A 3233-nucleotide genomic window follows, 5' to 3' on the forward strand; every position below is an offset into this window, starting at 1 on the left:
CCAGTTACTGAATTTCTGCTGTCCTGTAGGTCTTCAACCCACTGTGAAGAGAGCACACCTCATTCAATAGCTCGAGATCTCGTTGAGCTGCTAACGAATAGAATCAGGTGCGGCAACTTAGGGTTGCAGTGAAGGCTTGCAGCATGGCAGAGCTTTGGGTTGGGCAGCCCTGATTTAGTGCCCATTTTGGTTGGCTGTACAGTATGATTGTTAAATGTGGTTACTCTTATTAAAAATGATCAAAATTGTTCCCGCGTAGCAGCATTCATCAATCCACCCCTTGACAAGAATACAATGTGAATAATAAAAATATAACATTTTGCTGTACATTGGGTTATATATTTGGACATGTGGCTTTCTAAAGTGACAAAACACAAACTGTCGCATGATCGACCTCACTGAAATAGCCTTCCCAAACACCGAGAACACGTCCATGGTCTAGATTTATTCCTTATTGGTGCCTTGACAAATAAAAGGCAATTATGCAGGTTGCTGCCAGCAGTAAATTCAGTGAAGTACAGAGAAACACCAATATCATGAACTTGAAAAGAAATATGACACCACTTTCCCCTGGTCTTCAGACATAAATCTACTGGAAGATTTCTTCCTGAGTCCGTCTGGGTGTTTAATTCACACGGCACTGCTGCTCAGGGCTCAATCAGAGCTTGTCTTATATACGATCAGAGATTCTGACCCTGTAGTAGTTTCCAGATGAATCAAGGGAGGCATATCAATTAATTCACCATCATCCACCACCCAGGGCATTGTGGGAAAATCAAAGAGCAGCATTCAGTGGGGAATAGGCCTTGGAATAGATTTATTATAAAACGGTTGAAAGAAAATTAAATATCACACTTATATTGCTCTGTTTTACATCATGCAGACTCTATTAGATGTGACTGAGTTTTGAAAAGCACTTGTCCTTCTGATGGACACAGTCCAGAGCACACATTAATAAATTACACTCCTGCTTACATTGGACAAAGGCATACAAATAAAAACAAAAAAGAACCATATCAAGCATAGTACAAGACATAGAATATAATCAGCAACATGAGTGGGACATTGAATTGACACGAATGGAAGCGTGTCCCTTTTACTGATTGGTCATCAAAGTCCTCTGTGTCTTTTGAGTGCTCTCAGCATGTATAGGACGTGAGAAACAAAGGATAGTGATTAGCGAGACAGGCCTGTAGGTTTGGTGGTTTGAATCCTAAGGAGGGGCAAACAAATCTGTATTAAAGTGTCAAGTCGCAATTAACATTGAGTTTACCGCCTGCTGTGTGTCAAGAGGAATAAGACACCGCATTGCTTTAATGCTGCTTCACAAATCAGTAACCTCGGCTGCTCGGTGTACATTACGCAGGCCTAATGGTGACACACTTAAAGTAATGTGACTGAAGAAACCATGCAGCAAATGCAGCAATCTTGATTTAGAGTAAGCTGTGAGGGGGGTGATAGACAGCACGCTAAGCACACAAATGGAGTGGAGTGCTTCTGGAGTCACATTATAAAGGGATGAGACAGGAGGGCTGGTATATCATGCACAAAGCATGCCTAGTGGGGGGGGGGGATAGAAGAGGGGAAGTCAAATGGCACCCCAGAACCGCTAGTTTTCATTATGGACATGACAACATGCATATGGACTCAAGAGTCTTAACACTTCCATAAAATGGATTTTGAAAGCAATTTGTTTTCATGTCTGACCAATCTCTTCTGAAGACTAAAATGAACTCACATTTATCACACCAGCCACTGGACTGAATTTTCACTTAAGTAATTCAGGTTGATCACCTGGCTCAAGGGTGTGATAAATATTCCTCACCAGACAGTTGAACCAGCTGCCTTCTGGTCACCACTCCGGCATCCATTGCATCTCAGCGTTAGCACCTGATTGGAGGAGGCTCTCCAAAACCCAACACTGGGAGCTCGTTACAGCCAATCTCGATTTCCTTAGCCTCCTTTACCGAACCTGAGCAGCTGAGTCGTAGCCCAATACTGGCCATTCCTCCAGTGAACACGCGTGAATCCGCTCTTACTGTTCACTCACTTCAATTTGTTAACAAAGGTTCATGATCATATAAAGTGCCACAGAGGTGGACCACTCAAGTATAGCTCCACATATGGGAGTGCTTATAGATCTGGTCTAATCTCCTGCCCCCATAGATTTCCATAAACCAGAAAGCCATGGCCGATCCTCTATATCAGAGGTGTCCGATCTTGTATGAAAAGGGCCGGTGTGGGTGCAGGCGTTTGTTTCAGCCCAGCACTATGACACCTGATTCAACAACTTGACATCATGGTCTTCAATCAAGAACTTGAAAAGTAGATAGGATTGAACACCCCACATGCATAAAAAAAATGACACAGGAAGCCCTGTTTACCGCTATAAGCCACAAAGTGTTGGCATGGAGACGGTCCCTTTCTCATCTCTGACCAGCCATGTGGCCATGGGAGTCCCTGCCAAGTATCCATCAGCCAGTCAGAATTCACATTCCTTCAAGCCTCAGACTCCCTGCCTGGGCACTGGAAAGGGCGTTGTTTGAAACATTAATACATACATGTATACAACTCTGAAGCACATGTAACTTACACTGGTGAGTAGTGTTCTTTCAACATCCCAACGCCTCCCCCATCCACCAAAAAAAAGAACAATGTCTAGGGATGTGATAAGTGCATGCATGAAGATAACAGGAAACATTGACTTCAAAAACAACATACTATATAATTTTGTGAAACCTATGTCACATATCCTTGTGAAACATACAGGACATCTATTTTACATTGTTAATAACAATCAAAAGTGACCCACGATAAGTTAATGACAAAAGATGTCCAGGTAATTCAGGGGCACTTAAATATAAATAATAAAAATGAAATATTTCATGGACCTCCTTAAATGTCTGGTAATGATTTAAATGTAAAATGGATGGTTACCATCTCGATACCTTTGGAGTGATATATTTACACTGAATGAACACCACGGTACATTTTCCATGTCCTCATGCTACATCTCAGTTCTGAAAAGAAAAATGTGGAGTTCATGTACTCGACGAGGAAAGATATATACAATTTCACTGTTCCACGTGACCTTCCAGCCCGCAGCTTTGTCTGCTGCAATATTTTCTGTTTCCTGTTTCCATGATTCAAGCAGTCCCAAGACCAAGGCCAGTTCCTCAGTTCCTCTGGATTGTTGCCAACTCCAATCTGCCTCTCGATTTACAGGAGTCAAG

General features: G+C 42.4%; 1 protein-coding gene across 1 annotated transcript in view; it reads right to left on the reverse strand.

The window, feature by feature from the left end:
- Window positions 1–811: 811 nt before the first annotated feature.
- The window catches only part of LOC133130556 (A disintegrin and metalloproteinase with thrombospondin motifs 18-like), a 45142-nt gene continuing 42720 nt past the window's right edge, over window positions 812–3233 (reverse strand). The window contains exon 22 of the mRNA XM_061245217.1: window positions 812–3233. This exon is cut by the window's right edge and continues 175 nt beyond it. The gene's annotated coding sequence lies outside the window, so the exon portion shown is untranslated.

The sequence above is a fragment of the Conger conger genome, chromosome 6, assembly GCF_963514075.1.
Source record: "Conger conger chromosome 6, fConCon1.1, whole genome shotgun sequence".
NCBI classification, from domain to species: Eukaryota; Metazoa; Chordata; class Actinopteri; order Anguilliformes; family Congridae; genus Conger; species Conger conger.